Raw genomic sequence first — 20,327 nt, 5'->3', positions numbered from 1 at the left:
TTGGCATAGTATTTGAGATTTGTTGTGCATTTTACCTTTGCATTTTATATTTCTGTATTTCACACCTCTGCATTTTATTGCCATATTGCCATTGGGAGTGTATGTATATCTTGTCTATAGAGCTAACAATTAATATTACACCCTATGTAGTAAAGTGCATGTGCATTTGAAATTGGGCATTATTGTGTATTCTGTCGGCTATTAGCCAAGACTATTTTTCCCACGATTCATTTCTATATATATTTTTAGAATCATAGCATGTCTGATTAGACCTTACCTTTATATGCTTTTCTTTATTTGGTCTTTGGTCAAGGATTATTTTCTCCACATCAGGTTTTTGGGATATTTCTTGATCCATAAACTCATTGGTGTAGCTAATGTTCAAAATCCCTGAAGTTCTAGACAGCTCTTCTTTAGGTGTAGATCAGGTGTGAGCAGGGCAAGCTCCAAAGGGTGGCCAGGTGAGGCCCTGGCTAAGGGCCCCTAGGCCTACAAGGGCTCCAGAGGGGGCCCTCCGCTCCCCTTCTGCGATTCGAGGGAGAATCGCTGCTGCAGATCGCATGGTGAGAGCTCCGGAGTTGCCGCCATTCTCTTGCTTCAACCTACCTTTCTCGGCTGTTGTGTGGTTGCGTGCGCAGTGCTGCCCTTAACCAAGATGGCAGCTGAGTTTCTGTAAAGGGCTGAAGCCTCTGTCACCATCTTGGCTGAAGGCACACATGCGTGCTATGTACGCGCATCCCTGCCGTGAGCCAAGATGGCAGCAGAGGCTTCAGCCCCTTAGGGAAAACTTGGCTGCCATCTTGGTTAAGGGCAGTGTTGCACGTGTAACAGCTGAGAAAGATAGGTTGAAGGAAGGGAATGGTGGCGGCTTTGAAGCTCTCACCGTGTGATCCGTGGCAGCAATCCTGCTGTGAATTGTAGAGTGGGAGTGCCGGGGCCTGGGGCACTTGGGCCCCAACATGTCTGGGGCCGGTCCTGGGTGTGAGGAAAATTTGGCACTCCAGATGTTGCTGGACTGCAATTCACATCATTGGCTATGCTTGCTGGGGCTGATGGGAGTGCAGTTTAGCAACATCTGGTGGGCCAAACATTCTCCAATCCTGGGACAGATGTGCAAACACACACACACACACACACACACACACACACACACACACAAAATATGCCTGGGCTGATACTGACCAGACACAGTTCAATAGCTTCAAATGTTGGCCTTAAATAGTAACAGACTCTGTATCAGGCTCATCAGAACATTTGAGGTTTCAGGTATTTTTTACATTAGGTAATGATACCTAATGTACACGTTGGATATTGGTATTCAGTGTTGTATTTATATTAACTCAGGTATACTGATCTAATCTGAGTTTGGCAAAATCTTTATCTTATAGTACGTATATTGCATTCAGTATCAACAGTTATACAATTTGGACTGTATGGGATGTTGTAACAGTGTTAGATGCAGTATCAATGTACTTTCTCCATACACACAATGCTGACACACCTACACATCTATCTTTATGGTGGTATATATTTGGCTTTCTGAACAGACAAATAGATAATCAAATTCTACCCCACAGGTTTGCTGTTATTTCCCTTGTCTGCTTTGCCCACAGCTTTGCTTTTAGAGCACGATATGAAATGATTTCTCATTTGTATAATAGAAATTACTTTGTGTCCTCCAGAAATTACCATGGATAGACATTTAACATTTTAATGACTGTTTTCAAACCTGATGACTTAATTGCTTTGGTATATTTTCTGTGTGGCAGTGTTTACTCTCTTGAAATTGGGAAGAAAGAAGTCTTCTCTTTTTCTTCCTTAAATATTCTTCTCTGCTTTTGAAACTTCTATTGTTGTTTAACAGCCCACACTTAGGCTGCTTAATTGGGCACTATTTCTCTTAAAAGCATTAGAAGCAGGCTCCATGCAATTTAAGTGTCACTGTGCAATTATGCAGCACTTTATCTTTTCTATAATTTTTTTTTAAAAAACGCAGGTGTTCTGATTAAAGTGTGATGCCTAACACTTGGCACCTAGAATTTGTCAATGACATTTGCCAAGATTTAGCAGACAGTTATGTATGACAAGGTATTACCACTTGCGTGGCCATGATCCAAATGAGAGTATGCACCAGCTATACTTGTCCCCTGGGTTTTAAAGGTGGTGTGATGAGGGGAGCTACAGAAGGGAAAATGGCCCACGAAAACTTCCTGCTCACATGATAGCACTTGTGTAAACACACATAATCTATCTGGATTTCAGCTATGTGCCCCAATCCAGCATGTTTTTAAAAACTTTTTTTTACCAGCAAAAGAACATCTAGGTACAGAGGAACTACTGATATGCCTGCTTGTGGGCTTCTCCTAGGCATCTGGATGGCCAATGGGGAAAACGGAGTGTCAGACTAGACAGGCTTTTAGTCTTATCCAGCAGACCTCTTCTTATGGTGTTATGTTATTCCACATGCATAAAAGATGCTCTATTCATTTAAATGAGCAATGGATCTGTGCATGCATTTGTTTATGTTCAACAGATCTGCTACCTTTGTAGAAAAAAAAGGGACTAGCACTCATGCATGCAGGAGCTCTATGTGCATTTGAGTGTACAAGTACTCTGTGTGGGGCAAACACGTGTACAGGATCAATTCATAGTTTTGAAAATGGATTAATTCCCATGGATATATACAGTGCTTTTTTTGGTAAAAAATGAGGTCCCAGTACTCATAATTTGATAAAAGTGCTGTGGGCGCCAGGACAAAATGGTTGCCATGGGCAGAAAAAGAAAAGGTGCTGTTACTCCATACTGGTGAGTTCCATCACAAAAGAACCACGCACGCACGCACGCACGCACGCACGCACGCACGCACGCACGCACGCACGCACGCACGCACGCACGCACGCACGCACGCACGCACGCACGCACGCACGCACGCACGCACGCACGCACGCACGCACGCACGCACGCACACAGCAATTGCTAGCATCATTCAGCTATGTCCAATAATAAGATCTGCTGTGTGTCAATTAAGTAATTTAAATTTCCTGAACTTTGCTTCACACTGATTAAATAAATTTGGGAGTAGCCATAATGCACTGATAGACCACATGGTTCGCATGCATGACATCCCAAGTTCAATTCTTGGAATCTCAGCCTGAGATCAGGAGGGTCACATCTGTCAGAGTACACAGCTCTCAGGTAGATGAGCCAATCATCTGACTCAATTCAAGGCGAGTCTTTAGATGACACCAGTAAATACCACCAAACTGTAACAGTGGTGTATATTGCTTGCTTTTGTCTATCTACATTCTTTCTTGATTCTTTGCTTCCAGGCAAAGTTTGCACCTTTGCTAAGGACAGGAATGTATGTTACAGAAGACATAATTGTTGCTGTTGTCTCTTTCCTATGACATGAACCATAGCACAATGTCTGGCATGACATCATATGAAGCACAAATTTTCACTTTCTGAAACAATATGAGAACCAAAACCTTTGAAATTCACACTTGTCCGAATTTTGCAATGACGTTTCCCAACCAAACAACATTAATAAAAATCCATATATTTTCATTAGAGGAAAGTGTGCACAAAATGAATATATTTGTGAAAACAGCATACAAAAATGTGTAACATTAGTGAAAATTGTTTGCATAAATGTGTGCATTAATCAAAAGTGCATATAAAATGTCTTTATTAGAAGAAATTAGCACTAAAATGCTGGAGTATTTTCATGAGGATTTTTTTAAAAAAATGCAAATTGCTACAGAAATGAAGAGAACTGAATTTAAGATTAGAAATTTAATGAGAGACAAAGAGAACCAAAATTGGCAGATTATTCCAACCCTACTTCCAAATTAGATTATTGCAATGTGTTGTACATGGGGTTGCCTTTGAAGGTTATTCAAAAATGTCAGTTTGTTCAAAATAGAGGTGCAAGATTGTTAACTGGGAACCAGCTTTTGTCAATTTGCATCAGAGGAATCACATCTTGTCAGCTTCAAAATCTTATTGAATTAAATGAAATGAAACCCAGAAGCCCTGTCTCTTGAATCCCCTTGTTTTAAACAAATCATGGCTTCCTGTGTAACCTTGCTAAAACAACAGCTACGGTGGCCAATTTAAAAGGTAAGAGGGCAGGACCTCCTATAATTCCAGCATTGGTTTTAAAGCAATTCTCTTGGCTAATGGTCTCTTTCTGGGCACATTTAAACTCCTGCCCATTAGCTATAAAACCACTAAATGGCTCAGGACTCTGGTATTTAAAGGATCATATTTTCCTGCTTGAGTCTGCCCAACAGTTACATTCCTCTCTGGAGGCCCTTCTCCAAGGACCCCCACCTTCAGATGTCTGGTACAGCTGTATGCACTGGACACAATCCCTGTCTGATGTGTGATCAGCATTACTCCGAAGGGGTCTGCCTTACTTGTCCCGACAAGAACTCTGGCCATTTAGGGTTTACATCCCGGTGTCGGAAACCCTTTGTGTAATTAAGGCAGCCTCCTGCAAACACTGAACATGCATTGGGTGAGGAGTGTGACTGGCATGTGCAGTGCCATTAAGGGTCTGGGGCTTCTCCTTTGTCTGTTCAGAATGCTTGAAGAGGTCTAACATGTTGTCTAGAACAGAAAAATGACTACAAAACTGGGAAAAGCACCACTAGCGGAGGAGAGGGGGAGTAGGAAGGAACTTCAGGTGGAAAGGAAAGATTTAAGGAAAGATTTCTTTTGAGTCCAAAGCACTTCTTAAGGACATAGGAAGCTGCCTTATATTGAGTCAGACCACTGGTCCACCTACCTCACTATTGTCTACACTGACTGGCAGTGGCTTTCCAGGATTTCAGACTGGGGTATCTCCCAGCACTACTTGCAGATGCTGGGGACTGAACCCAGGACCTTCTGCCCTAATTTGAAGGATTAGTCCAAAATGTATCAGACCGGCAATAAATCTTTCCTCAAGGACCTCTGAGGTTCCTCCCCACTTTTCCATATAGTACAGAACAGCCTTTCCCAGATCCTCCAGATGTTTTGGACTGCAACTCCCATCTGCCCCAAACAGCATGGCCAATACATGCTGAGGGATGATGTGTAGTCCAAAAAATCTGGAGCATACCAGGTTAGGGAAAGCACATATAGAATCCAAGGAATTATTGTTTCATTATTTGAAGGTTGTTTCTAGCCTTCTTCATTATGGAGATAAGAAGGAACTGCCTCCTCATTTAACAACCAGCATTTCTCACTCCTCTAAAACCTTGTTTTTGCATCTTAAGTATGTTCTTAATTGTCCAATTGTCATAAGATACTGTTGACTCTGCATGCAGTGGAGACTTTCTCATGCTGGCACAATATAAAACTTAAGTGTTGAGCTGCTGTATGTTCTGATAGCATTACAGTGGAATTAGAAAGGATCATCTACCAATGTTGGTTTCCACTCAGATTTGAAAAGGGGGATGAAACAGATACCAAGGGGCAAAACTGAAATGCAGGATGGCATCAACTCTTTGTACAAGCACATAGCCTTTATGGGAGATTGTGTAGCTCAACGTATTCTCTTCAGTTACTCTGTACAGAGTAGATTGCTAACCCATTCCAAATGTGTTAATGGATGTGCAAGAGGGAACCAGTCAGCCCATCACATGTACCAAGGGCTTGAAAGAGAGCTACCTTTTGTTTTCTGCCAGAAAATGTAGCAGAACACTCCAAACAATATATTGGTTAGAAGTAACTAAATGAGGGTCTTGTAGTGAATGCATTTGTATGTCCAGCCACCTTGTCCTTCTTTTATTTATTTATTTAACAAAATATCTCCTATTTTTTAAAACAGTTTCAAACAGAGTTCTTTTCTGTATTTTATTCCTTTTAAAGAGAGAGTTGGAAGCCTGATCCTTCCTTCACGCATTAAAATACGATATATTCTGAACTAACATCTGCCTGGGTCTGTGGTCTACTTTATTCATTCATTAGAACAGGTGCATAATCTCTGTTTGAGTTCAAATTAATCATGCTTAGATACTGGGCTAAAGTTTTTGCTATTCTGGCAAAGCACCAAAGGATAAGGGTAGTGTAACATCTGCCTGCTGCAGACTTTATAGAATTAATGCCAGTAGGAAGTTGGGGCCCAAAAGAAAGGAACTCTTAAGCCCGTGCAACTCTTACATAATGACAGAATAGATGCCCTAGATTCCTTCTACTTACAGAGGGTTGCCTAGAACTCAGGGGTCATCTATGAGCATCAGTTTAACTGCTATTACCTCTTATGGTGCCTGAGAAAGGTCTCAGTAAATATCCCCTCAAAAACTTACAATGCACAAAAGAGTTTATTTGCTCTTCCTGACCAATTCTTGTTTGGAATGGGTCAGTCTCTGCTACACTAAACACCCCCCTTAAACATACCTCCCACATTTCATTGTATGCCAGGATTGCACATGCATACACTCTTCCTTTCTGAGTAAAAGAGAGCTGTTCTGTGAGTGAGTGCAGAAGTGGCTGACGAAGGTGCTTTCCCCCCATTGATTGGGTGAGGGGGGCACATACCACACCATTTTGTGGTTCTGTCTCTTCTGCTTTTTAAGATGTGGTAGCCATTTTGTGACTGACACCCGCAGCTCTTTCTCAGAAATCAAAATGTGCTCACTGCTCCCCAAAGGTTAATGCCTCCTGCCATAAACATTCTGCCCATGAGAGAGAAGGATACTTTGGGGGAATCCATGTCTTTTAAAGTGATATGATACTGCTTTAAATGCAGTGGCAGCTGGTGGCTCCGTGTCGCAGCTCCTTGGACAGCTCCTTGTATGGACTAAAACCTGGAGTGGATTCCACTGCCCCACTGACATGGAGCCACCAGCTGCCACTGTTTAAATGTATGGCATGGATGTGGTCAATGTCTGAATTAGCCTTAAATGCAATTCCTTGGGATAACATACATTCTGAGCTCTGCAAGCTTTAAGGCCCTTTGGAATCCACGGGTGATGATTTATTCCACTTTGTCAACTGAGCAGTTGATGTATTTAGGTTTTTAGTTGCAACGAAAGTATGGTACCCTGTAGAAACAATGATCTGTATGATTAAAAAGAAGTTCAGAATTCATAGTTATACAGGTGGAATAAATAGGGCATAAGAGATGAGAATTATCCCTGGTAGTCAACACAAAAAGGGTATAATTCACATTTGTGATTACATTCCACACATGGACAATAAACAAGCGATACAGACGATAAATGGGACGGTAGAAAAAGGACCCATAAATGATATGGCTGTAAAAAAAAAAAGAGCTTACTTTATTCTTTGTCATAAAACTAACATATTGCTTAACAATGTGACCTTAAAGTCAGCAAACAACCCACAGTAATTGCTTATGCACTTGTATGAAAGTCAAGAAGATTGGTAGTTATAATATAGTATGGAATATATTGCATTGTATTTGGGACCAATCATGTGTCACACATCTCTGCAACAGTAACATCTACTAAATCTAATAGAGAGAGCCCAAAACAACCAAAGCACATAGAGCAAATAATGTACCTTCAATCAATGTGCATCATCATTAGATATGAAAAATGTTTTTATGAGAAGCTGAAGCTTGAGGAAACCAGCTGTAATCAATCTGACAAGCCATACACTTTTGAGCATAGTATTTTGTGCTTGCCTAATAGCATAATTATAGGTGTCCCAGACTCTGAGTCTTGTTTTTTGTCTCAAAAATAGGAAATTTCTTCATCATTGTGCCTCTGTTCTGGGGAATGATAGAAGTGTGATGACTATCAACATTCACAGTGCAGTGTTGCCAATCTCTCTCTCACACTGTGAATGTGCAAAAATGCTGAGGTACTTTCAGAATATTAACAATCATCTAATGATTGCCAGCAAGGTGAGACTGAGGCCCCTTCAAATATAGCACAGTGGTGCAGGAATTGCTTTTCTGTGGCTACTTCTCATGCCACCAAGACAATATTTGCAAAGGCTGGAACAATGTGGATAGTAGTAGTGTGCAAAAGAAATGGACAAATCCCAAACTGATAATCAAAGTGGGCTTTGTTGGACAGATTTGGGGCTTGTCTGGGCTGAAGTAAGGTCTCTGTGTATCTCCCTGAACTGAAGCCAGGACTTCCAAAGCAATTTTGGAAGCAATTTTGCTTCTGAGATTTCAGTGTTGTTTTTTTAAAAAAAACACTAAAAACTGAAAGATTTCTCCCCAAGCTTGCTTTATAAGGAAAATGCCAGGCTGCAGGGGGGAGGGGGAGTTCTGTTGTGACTGACAGGTTTAGCTTCTAATCTGTGTGAGTGATTTTCCCCAGGCACTACAATCACAGTGCTTTGGAGAAGGGGTGTTGAAGCCACCACCTTGTTCTTGTCTGCTCAAGTTCTGCTAGTGATGCTTGCTTGGAAAATATTGGACTTTTGAGTCCTTCCGCCATGCCACATGTCTATGCATCTATTCCAGTTAAATCAGCTTTGCCTTAGTTTCTGTGACCTTTGGTGCCAATTAAACAGAACACAACCCTGAAGCTATCTTTTTTATTTGTCATAACTTAATAGCACCTGCCCCCATGCTTCTGAAATTTTGTAGGTTGCTCTCAGTGGCACATAACAAAATCACTGCCCACAAAACCACTGGGAGGGAAGTAAATCCTTTCAAATTCTTCCCCTTACCAAATCAACTTTAAAGATACTGACAGGGCTGGCGCCAGGCATGACTGGGCCCTTGGGCACCAGCCTGCTCTGGGTCTGCGGTGCCCGCCTGCCTGCCCACCCACCCCATCTACTTCTCTGTCGGTCCTTAGGAAGGATGCCCTGCATGTTGAACACACATGGCTGCCATCAATCAAGACTTCCCTAAGGGGCTGACTCCCGCGCCACCATCTTGGCTGATGATATGCATGTGCACTATGATACATGCGCACACATGCCTGCCATTAACCAAGATGGTGGTAAGGGCATCAGCCCTTTAGAGAAGCTTCTGCTGCCATCTTAGTTGATGGCACAGCGCGCACAGCATTCACAACAATGGAAGAGGTAAGTGGGGCATGTGGATGGGTGTTGTGGGCCCGTGCAATCTGTATGGGGGGGCTGGGAGCTCCCTCTCTATGATCTGTGGCAGGATCGGGAGTTAACACTGCTGCGGATCGCAGAATGGGAGCACTACCCTCCCGCCATAAGGAGGGGCTCTTTAGGGGTCCCTCCGGGCTGCAGGGGCCATTGGCCAAGGACTGACCTGGCCGCTCTCTGACACCAGCCCTGGGTACTGAGCACAAATGCACCCCATGGACCTATTTGTATGAAAGTCAGCAGATTTCTTACCTAGGAAGTACCTCTCTCATGTATGTTGTTTTCATACAAACTGCCCATAAAACAATAGAGGAGATTAAGTGAGTCCTTTTTTTAACCCATACCAAAACTAGCAATGCTGCCCTTGTAGAAAAAACTACAGCAGCTATCCTTCTGAAATTTGCCAGAATTCATCCCCTCAGAAGGGGCTACCAAATGAAACTGACAACCTCTGAAGCACTTTGGACTAAATCTTGTTCTTTTCCAAAGTTCCAAATTGGGGTTCAAACCAAATTTTATGGTTCTGTTGACATCTCTAGTGGATAGGACTAAACACTCAGATCCTTGTTACTACTAGCCCTTCAAAGCTGTGAAACAATTGGCTGGGAAGATTCATGGTTGGCCACACACTCATGTGGGTCTGAGCCTTCAATCATTTACCAGATGATAAAACCACTGAAAAGTGAATCCTGCATTGCTGCAGTAATGCATGAAGAGACCTTGCAATGATCAATTGTTGTGGTCAATGATTCTCATGTTTGTGTGTTGACAGCTACATTTCTGCTAAAACCACAAACAAAATGAAATAAAGATGTAGCCCTATCTGAGAATTCATTTTATGCATGCATAAACAAACATGCGAATGGAAATAGGGACATACTGCCATGTTCAGCCCCATGCCCTGACATGCCCTTTTCACCAGTTTATACAAGTTCACAAGTTTGAGGTTGAAGATCTGAAGCAGGGAGCCTTCTGTACTCACGGGGATTCCCTGCCCATTTTAACTCTGCACTTTTAGGGTTATGTCTAACTTCACAGCCACACCAGAAGAGAGAGGCTGAGGGGAGAAGGCTCACCCATGTAACACTAACCTATAGTTTAGTGTTATGCCTGAACCAGTCCATAATGTTTTCATGGTTCACTTTTCAACAGACATAATTTAAAAAAAGAATGTCAGCATTTTGATTACACAAGAGCTAGATTGTGAGAAAGACAGGTTGCAACCTGTCAAAAACATCCCCTGCAAACAGAAACAAAAGCAAATAACTATTGGCTTCCAGGCTCAGCATGTCAAATTACCATCTTTTCAGATTTCAGGTGTCATGTCCACATTTGGATGGGAGACCTCCAAGGAGGCCTCCCAGAGCTTTACAAAGAAAGCTATAGGAAGTTGATTGAAAAGGTGCTGCAGATTGTGCAAGGCAAGACTCTGGCCTCTCAGTGAAGTAATGCTAAAATCTAAGTGAGAGCCTTTATCACAGACACTTGTCCTTGCAAACCCCTAAATAGTGGGAATTGCATTGATCAGTTGTTACTCGCTATCACTTGCAGACGTACTTTTCCATCACAAAGGCATGCTATATGGATCTTGAAGGTTTTCAAAGGGCTCTGGGGGCTTTTCTGGCTGATAAGACTGGCGCTCCTGTCGAAGCCCTGGTCGAACTGTGGAACGCGGAGATGACCAGGGCTGTTGACACGATCGCTCCTGCGCGCCCTCTCCTGTGTAGAGTTCATACAGCTCCATGGTATACTCTGGAGCTGAGAACGATGAAACAAGATAGGAGACGGCTTGAGTGGAAGTGGAGGCGAACTCCCGATAGATGCAACTATGAGTTGGTAAGTGCTTCCACCAAACTGTATTCAAAGGCGGTGAGGGCGGCAAAAAAACAACATTTCGCAGCCACTATTAAGTCATCTCTTTGCCGCCCAGCGGAGCTTTTTAGAGTTGTCCGAGGGCTACTTCATTCTGGCCCTCAGGACATGTCAGAATCATTGGTGGCCCACTGCGATGAGTTTGCTGGACACTTCCAAAACAAGATCTCATGCATCCGTCAGGACTTAGATTCCCAGTTTATAGCAGTTGATCCTAATGAGGTGTCTGGAGCACAGTCTTGTCATGTTTCATTGGATGAGTTTCAGTTCATTCAGCTCGAGGACGTGGGCAAGGTGCTTGGACAGGTACGTGCAACCACTTCGATACTGGATCCTTGCCCCTCTTGGCTAATAAAAACTAGCAGGGATGGAACAGCTAGTTGGGCCAGGGAGGTGATAAACGCCTCTTTACGAGAGGGAGTGGTCCCTGGCCCTCTGAAAGAGGCGGCAGTGAGACCACTTCTGAAAAAACCTTCCTTGGACCCAGATAATTTCAACAGCTACAGACCAGTAGCGCATGTTCCATTCCTGGGCAAGATCTTGGAACGAAAGTGGTTGCTGGCCAGCTCCAGGCGCTGTTGGATGAAACTGATTATCTAGATCCATTTCAATCGGGTTTCAGGCCTGGTTTCGGCACCGAGACAGCCTTGGTCACCCTGTATGATGACCTATGTCGGGAGAGGGACAGAGGGAGTGTAACTCTGTTGATTCTCCTTGATCTCTCAGCGGCTTTTGATACCATCGACCATGGTATCCTTCTGGAGAGGCTCGCGGAGCCGGGAGTTGGTGGTACTGCCTGGCAGTGGTTCCGCTCCTACTTGGCGGGTCGTCTCCAGAAGGTGGTGCTTGGGGAACATTGCTCGACACCGTGGGTTCTCCAATGTGGAGTCCCGCAAAGGTTGGTCTTGTCTCCCATGCTTTTCAACATCTACATGAAGCCGTTGGGTGCGGTCATCAGGAGTTTTGGAGTGCGTTGTCATCAGTATGCTGATGACACGCAACTCTACTTCTCCTTTTCATCTTCCTCAGGTGAGGCGGTCAATGTGCTGGACTGTTGCCTGACCTCGATAATGGACTGGATGAGAGCTAACAAACTGAGACTCAATCCAGACAAGACTGAGATGCTGTTGGTGCGGGGTTTCTCTGATCAGACGGTGGATATATACCCTGTCCTGGATGGGGTTACACTCCCCCTAAAGGAGCGGGTTCGTAGTCTGGGAGTTCTTTTAGATCCTTCCCTGTCACTGGAGGCTCAAGTAGCCTCAGTGGCACGGAATGCATTCTACCATCTTCGGTTGGTAGCCCAGCTACGTCCCTATCTGAGCGGAGACGACCTCACATCAGTGGTACATGCTCTGGTAACCTCGCGATTGGATTACTGCAATGCGCTCTATGTAGGGCTGCCTCTGAAGACAGTTCGGAAGCTACAGCTTGTGCAAAACGTGGCTGCCAGATTGATAACAAGGACCAAGCGGTCCAAACACATAACACCTGTTCTGGCCCACTTGCACTGGCTTCCAATTTGCTTCCGGCCAGATTCAAAGTGCTGGTTTTGACCTATAAAGCCTTATACGGCGCGGGACCACAATACCTGTTGGAACGCCTCTCCCAATATGAACCTGCCCGTACACTGCGTTCCACATCGAAGGCCCTCCTCCGAGCTCCGACCCACAGAGAGGCTCGGAGGGTGGTAACAAGGACTAGGGCCTTCTCTGTGGTGGCCCCTGAACTGTGGAACAGTCTCTCCGATGAGGTGCACCTGGCGCCAACGCTGTTGTCTTTTTGGCGCCAGGTTAAAACCTTCCTCTTTTCTAGGGCTTTTAATTTAACTTAATTTAGTTTTAAAGTGTGTTGTAATTGTTTTTAGATCTTTCATTCTCTGTACTCTGCTGTATATTTTATTGGATTTTATTGTATATACTTGTATTGCTTTGTTGTTCACCGCCCAGAGAGCTATGCTAGTGGGGCGGTATAAAAATTTAAGAAATAAATAAATAAATAAAATAAAATATTGATAAGAGGCATCATGCAGACTGATATTGCTCCATTTTCTCCCTGGTTTTGGAGAATGCCCTTTCCCTTGAAGAGCACCATGGTGCTGTGTGAGGCAAGCAGTACACTGGTGCTCAGGGGTGTTCACTTTTGCCATCCTCCTCCATTTGAATGATCTTTGTGGGTACTATGTCTCTCTCTTAACTTCCCAAATTCACATTTTATAAAAGCAGCATGTAATACAGCACAGCCCTAAAGATGGTGTGTGAATGTGTATATGTTGCAAGACTGAATACCTCAGCTGAGCCATGGGAAAAGCAGCCCCTTGGCAATTAGCACAACAGGTAATGTTATAAAATGCTTTGCGAGCCATCTCCTTGAAAAGGGCCACAGAAACTGAAGATCGTTATTGCTGTCATTAAAAATCAGGATGCTTTTAAATTCATTTCCAGAACTATTGAGCTGACACAGTCAATGAATTTATTCACTTCAACTCTGCACTAGCTTGAGCTGCATACTGTAATGTTTAAGCACTTCGTATTGCGGAGAAAGTTTACTGTACCATACTGTTTAAGAACTTCCAACAGCAGAGAAAAGAAGGTTTTTAAAAATTGTAATGATTAATTTCTGTAGGTGGGCATAAGAAAAATGGCTCAATGACAATATATCAAGGGGTTCACTGCTATCACTTATGGACTGGATCAGGACGAAGGCTTTTAATCAAACTGCATGTCTTAATTGGTTTTCCAATGCCAGGAAGTCTGTGTTACCAACAACTTTGTCTCTGTGTGAATAACCATTGTTAATAATGTAATTATCACCACCTGTACTTTTCTACATTTCATTTCTTTCCCACCTCTCTTTGCAGTCTCTGCCCTAACCATGTATGTGTTACATATACCTGCAATTCCAGATAATATGCATCTGATGCCATGGACAGTAGTTCATGAAAACTTGTGCCATAATAAGTGTATTAGTCTTGTGCCGCAAGAATGGTTGTTTGTGCTGCAACAGACTAATATACCAACCTTTCTGGAAATGTATAGTTTGGGTGACAAAAGATGAAACAGTATCACAGCAAAATGTTATGCATGTTTTCTCAGCAGTTCTACTGTTTCCTTAGTATGTGTGCTTAGTCCCTGGTACAGGGAGGGGGAACCTGTGGCCTTCCAGATATTGCTGGACTCCCAACTCCTATAAGACTCAGCCAGCATGGCTAATGGTCAAGGATGATGGGAGTTGTAGGCCAGCAACATCTGAAGGGTCACAGGTTCCCCATCCCTGACTTAGTAAGTGTATTTAGGATGTCAACTTACCATGCGATGGCATTGTATTGGACACATATTAACTGCATTCTGAGGCATTTATTTTCAGGATATTAAAGTGGGCTCAAATTACTTTTACCTCAATACGAGTAGGAATCGATTAATCATATCAGTTCTTAATTTAAGGAATATTTTGTCTTTTGGGCTGCTGTTGGTTACGATCAGCTTAACAAATGAAAGGCTATATCAGGGCTGTGCACAGCCATCCCTATCAGCCCCATGGACCTGATCTGTAGGCCCCAACGAGGGCCAATCTGCCCTGTTCCAAAGATGGGACAACCCACCCCACCCCGGATCCTTCTCCAAAGTTATTCGGGACGGGATTAAGAATTTTTTTTAAATTAAAATATGAGAGCAGATGGGTGCAACCATACAGAATCAATCCTCCTGCTTATCAGGTGATAAGTGAGAGGATTCCTACTGCGGGGTGCTGTTCTTTTGGCATGTGGGGCTTAGGGAGGCCTGATGGGAAAGACAAGAGGTCAGGTGGAAAGGCACCTACCTTCTCCTATGAAGAGATGCTTCCTTTTTCTGGTTTTTCTCTTCTCACACGCACACCTCTATTTTTCTGCCCTACATCCCGCCCCCCTGATAGCCTTGGATTACTGTGGGCTGCTGTACCCAACCTGTAGTGATCTGGGGTTATCTCAGCCCAACTTGGCTAAGACCCATATGCCTCCTCCGAAGAGGACTGATTCAGTTTGTGCCTCAACTGAATATGGAGCACAGCCCTAGTTAGTAATTAGATTACCATCTGTCCCTTATAAATCCAGCATTATGTAAAGTTTTACTTAAGCATTCATACAAAGCAGTAACTTTAGGATCAAACTAGTTGTTACTTGTACTGTGTGGTTAGAAACCATGTCTGTTTCTTTTTTTCACATGAATACTCTGCACAGTAGGCCCAAATCTCCTCAGGACCAGAGATTACAAGGAGGGGAATTTTAACACTCCTGTCCTTGGCTGCAATCCCAATGAAAAAATCCCCATGCAGCAGTTTAGTGTTGTGGGTGGAGCTCCAATTTGTGCCAATGGTAGCTTTTTCCTAAGACTAATTGAAATGCGGTGGGAGGCTCGGTTTGACACACCCCATTCTGTGCCTCTGATCCAAATCCCCTCCTCTACTATTTATAATATTATCAGGGGTTCTGGTCATGGATGTATTGTGTCACAGGTAGTCTTCCCTTACTCAGCAGTTCCACACCATACATTTAAAGTACTCTTATGCCACTTCAACAGTCATGGCTTCCCCCAAAGAATCCTGGGAGCTGTAATTTGTTAAGGTGCTTGGAATAGTGCTCAACAAAGCTCTCAGCAAACTACAGTTCCCAGGATTTTGAGGGAAGCCATAGCCATTAAAGTGGTATAAGAATGCTAATTCATGGCGTGGATGTGACTCAGTAGATCAGATCCAACAGATGGAGCCAAATGCACAAGACTGTGATATTTCCAGAAAGAAAGGGACTTAAAGTACCTCTTTTGACTCATCATACAGCCAAAACTGTGTAGGCCCTTATCATTTGGAATTAATTTCTTTTTCTTTTGGGAAATATGTAGGTCTCATGAGATAAGTGTCCTGTCCAGCTGTCAAGTTATCCAACACAATGGAACCAGATGCAATTCAGTGTAAGAATGCCAAGCTGATCCAAGACCAGAGCCCTTGAAGAAATCTCAGTTTCAGAAGACAAGATGGCAACATTTTTTTTGTAGTTTTTTGGCACTGTTAGTGTACACGTAAAGTTGCAGCCAAGACAGATGTTACTGTTTTCTGTCCTACAGCCTCTCTTATCCTTTTAGAAGGCTTAGACGAAATTACTTTCCATGCATTGAGTCTCTACATAGAGTGAAAATGGAGCACACCTACATTGCCCCTGGCAGAAAAGGGCAAGCAATATTTGTTCCTAGCAATTCTAGCCCCTTCTGCGTTGTCTTATGGTCCCATAGTTTCTGATAGCAGGCAAAATGGAGAAAATGTCTGTGTATAATGTGCAGTTGAACAACAAGCCTTGGGGATCTAGGAGCTAATTTTTTTCTCTTAAATGCAATGTGAAAAACAATTGTACTTACATACATCTTGCACCATCTAGTCTGTCTTTTCCATTATGTCCCCACACATTATTGCAATACATTACAGTTCTCTTCCAGTCACTTTGAACCCTCTGGGGCTGATACTGGACAAAAAGTGTAAAAATTATACCCCCTAAACTCTTATACTGACCAGGTACAAAATTTACTTGTAGGACTATTCCTTTAAATGTGCCCTTGCAAAACCCTGCAGAAAATTTTGCAGAGAACGTTTAATTAACCTAGGTGAGTTATGGCCTAAAAAAATTAAAATAAATGCAAAGATTACAAAGTATTATCCTGATGTTGTTGGACTACAACTCTCATAATCCCTGACCATGGGGCTGATGGGAGTCCAATAATATATGGAGAGCACCAGGTTGAGGAAGGCTGAAGTAGTCCATGAGGATTTGCCACAAAACTCATTTCTACACACTTTCCTCATTTTTCAAAGAACCACAACCTGCCCCATCAGCTCAGTTATTTAAATATCTCACTTGGCTTATTCCAACCTGCTCCTATTTTTCTTTAATTAAAGAAAAAAGGCAATAATGAACTCTCAGGCTCAGCTAAGAGTTACATGCCTTTATATTTTCACTAATGGAAGATGCCAGTTCAATCATGAGGTAGCCTAGTAGTTGGTTACAAAAGCTGGAGTTGTGTGGTGGCTGGATTACTGGACTAGGTCTGAGACCCAGGTTCAAATCCCCACTCAGCCATGAAGCTCACAGGATGACCATCTCTCCACAAAACCTACTTTACAGAGTTGTGAGGATAGGAGAGGATGAACCATGTATGAATGTCCTTACTGGAGGAAAGTCTGGATATAAACAAATAAAAGCATTCTTCCATATTGCTGCAGGTTATGTTGCTCATTGTGACTTGATATCGAGATGAAAATTTCAGATGCATCAAAATAAGAGCTCTATCATGACTTGATCCCATGTATTTCCTTCATGATTCAAACGCAGGACTTGTCTACATACACAAGGGGCAGCAAATCCAGCTAGCCTCCCCCATCTCCTCCCATCAGTGGGTGGAGATGCAAAAATTATCTCAACTGTAGATCCCCATCGGCCTCCTTTTGCCAAGCCTCTGCTGTCAGTAGCCAAGAGAACCCATTCAAAATGATTGCCTGTTTCTTTGGGCCAATACTTGAGGCACCTGGGCCTCATTCTCAGGAGCACCTGTACATTATATGATGTTAGACTAATCAAGCAGGAGTCAAATCTGTCTGCAAACTATGCTTTCATCCTAGGAGCTTAATCCCAGATATATGTGAATAACTCAGGTCCAGTTCATATAGATATACATAGTAAGGTGTTGGAGCCAGAGCTTGGAAGTAATTAGTTACAAGTAACAAATTACTTGTAATTCATTACTTTTTTGAGGAACGAGTGGGTTATTCCTTTACATTTTGATTGTAATAGAACTAGGAGTAATTTTATTACTTTTGTGGAGTAATTGTAATATTTCCAGCATTACATGACGGGGGTGGGTGGGAAGCAGGGCAAGTCTTCTGCTCCTCTGATTTGTGGATGAAAATCATGTGCCTCAAATTGAGCTTCTGTGCAGCATCACTCTTCCCTCATACTCTGTGGGTGGGTAGGAGGTGACGAGGGAGGAGGTGGAGAGTGAGACGGAATAGAGAAAACAATTGTTTAAAAAAATGGATGGTGGTGGTGAAGAATGGAGTGGAGGGAAAAAGGAGCCGGAGGGCAAAAACATGGATAAAGGAGGAGAAGGAGGCAGCAGCAGAATGGAGATAAAGAACTGTGGAGGTGAAAGATGACAGTGTGTGTGTGTGTGAGAGAGAGAAAGAGTGTGTGTTTGCACTTGGCACACAAAGTGGCCTCCACCACCCTCTCTGGCTACTGTGCTACATTTGCATATTTTAACTTTTTCGCATCTCAGGGGAAAATGTTTGCTTGGGTGAGTGTCCCTTAGTTGGTGGCAGGGCAGGGTCCGGGAGGTGGTTAAGTGAGAGAGATTATGCTTGCTGGCTGAAGGGGGGGGGTTGCACTTGGTATGACGTGCCACCAGAGAGACCACCATTGGCATCTTATGGATAAAAAGAATTACTCTACTACCTCTGTATGTGTGTGTTTATTTTTAATGTTGCTTTAGGCTACTTAGACGTGCAGCATCTTGTAAGAGTTTTTTTTAAAAGTAACTGAAATGTAATTATAATGTTTACTTTTGAGAAAAGGTAATCAGTTACTTTCAGAGCAATTGCAATTGTAATTGTAATTTTTGGGCCATGTAATTATAACTGTAACATTACTTTTTAAAACCCCGCTTTGCACCCGGGACTTACCGGGTTGCGGGGCATGTTTGCGGCCCGGGTGAATCCTGAGCCTCCATGTCTGGAGAGGGCAAGTGCACCGGACTGGGGTGACGCAGTCATGGCACGCTTCTAGAGGGGGCGGAGCATACTAGCTTATTAAGCTATCCGCCCCCTCTCCCTCTTCATAATTGTGGCATAATGCAGCCGAAGCTCTGCTCACGGCTGGAGTTTGATTCCAACGAAAGGAGGAAGTCGAATCTCCATGTGAAGAGAGGAAGAATGACGGCGTGGGACAGACAGAGCTACTGAACAGCGAGGGATAGAGAGTGGCAGCCATTTTCTGGCCGCATGGTCGATGCTTGGGCCTGATCAGCCCATTTAAGGTTGCAGCCATGAGGGCAACAACTGTTAATGCTTCTGTGTGGCTGCAGGTGGCCTGGTGGTGAGGCCTGGCTAAGTTAAGCAAGATTACACAAACATCCTCCCCCCTATACAGGGAGGAAGGAGTGGATGTTAAACAAGGATTACAACCACATACATTTAGGCAGTTAAAGGGAGAGAGAGAGAGAGAGAGAGAGACACGCATCCCTGTGGGTTGCTGATTTCTCCCCCCCCCCATAAAAGGGGAAGGGGGTGAAGGTAATATATGAGTACCACTTAGATATATTGAACATTCATATTAAATATTAAATAATTAATGATAAATAGATATGAACCCAATGCCTCCTAAGAAGGAGAGAGTTGGGCCAAAAGGGGCATGTGCCTAGCCAGCAGGCCTCGTTAAAAGGGCCTAGCAGGCAGGAAGCGTCTGGGCTGATAATGGTAAAAGAAAGAAACACATTTATAAATAAAGTAAAATACAATAAACATATCAAGCTAACAAGCATGCTATATATGTATTTGGCAACCCCTTGCTGCCTAGGCCTTTGGGCATGTAAAACCACACACACACCCTTAGCCCAGGGCAGATTGTGGGAGAAAAGGTGGTTTAGTGTAGTGGTTAGGGTGTTGGACTGCGACCCAGGAAACCAGGGTTTGAGTCTCCCCAACTGCTGTGAGGCGCATTGGGTGATCTTGGGCCAGTTACTGCAGGCTCAGAGCAAATTATGGGAGGAGGCTGTGTTATAACAAGATTCTTTACACTTTCCACTTTTTACAACAAGCCAGTAAGACAGCTGCACAGGCTTTTCAGGCCTGCCAACACAGGCCCTATTTCCCCCTTTGATTGCCAAGGCTGGGTGTGAGTTCAGCCTAGGTAGGGGGCGCCACACAGTGAGGGATGTGGGTGAGGCCCTGGCAGCCTCTATTGGCAATTGTGCGGGGCTCTTTGATTAGGCTTACAGTTTTTTCCTAGACCCGGGCCTATATTAGGTTGCAGGTACTTTATTCTATTAATTTATTACATGGTGGCTGTTGGGGGATACAGAGCTCTTGGCTAAGCTTCCGACTTCTTGCTAGGCCCAGGAATATATTAGGTTGAGGTACTTAATTATATTATCATTACATTATATAGTGGCCTTGGTGGGGCCGGGTGAGCCTTCTGGGACTTTGTGCCTGTCCTATATTAGTGGTGTGCACAGATGACAAGGTTTTGCTAGAAAATGTCTAAATCTCCATAACTTAGTTGACAGTGATCCTTTTTCAAGTGTCAGTGCCACGCTAATTGTTACCTCTGAGACAGAAGTTGCATTTATTTGAATTTAGTCTCGTATCAAAAACAAAGCATATGGCATTTGTTGTATTAAAGA

Source organism: Rhineura floridana, chromosome 7, assembly GCF_030035675.1.
Source record: "Rhineura floridana isolate rRhiFlo1 chromosome 7, rRhiFlo1.hap2, whole genome shotgun sequence".
Lineage (NCBI taxonomy): Eukaryota > Metazoa > Chordata > Lepidosauria > Squamata > Rhineuridae > Rhineura > Rhineura floridana.
Note: the sequence above shows the minus strand (reverse complement) of the source record.